The sequence below is a fragment of the Arachis ipaensis genome, chromosome B08 (genome assembly GCF_000816755.2).
Source record: "Arachis ipaensis cultivar K30076 chromosome B08, Araip1.1, whole genome shotgun sequence".
Lineage (NCBI taxonomy): Eukaryota > Viridiplantae > Streptophyta > Magnoliopsida > Fabales > Fabaceae > Arachis > Arachis ipaensis.
Genome location: NC_029792.2, coordinates 121,807,176 through 121,807,525, shown reverse-complemented (window position 1 = coordinate 121,807,525; position 350 = coordinate 121,807,176).

Sequence of the window (350 nt, the reverse complement as noted above, 5' to 3'; positions counted from 1 at the left end):
AATGTTATTTAGAAAGTAAACATATTTAAAAGAATAGAAAAAATGAATTTTATTGATATTTTTTAATAAAAATAACTTTTTAAAAATATTTTTGTGTTTTGCGGATATATCTGCTATCCGATCTGATCCGATTCGCAAATGTGCGGATCGGATCGAATCAAATCGCATCCAAACTTAAAAACTACGAATATTGGATTCGATGATTTTAGTGCGGATCGAATCAAAATTTTGGCCATATCCAATCTGATCTGATCCGCGTTCACCCCTAAGCATAATCACATAGTTAAAGTAACTAAAAGCTTAATTTAATATTTAAAAAATTTTAATGTTATAATTTTATTTGTGGAGTA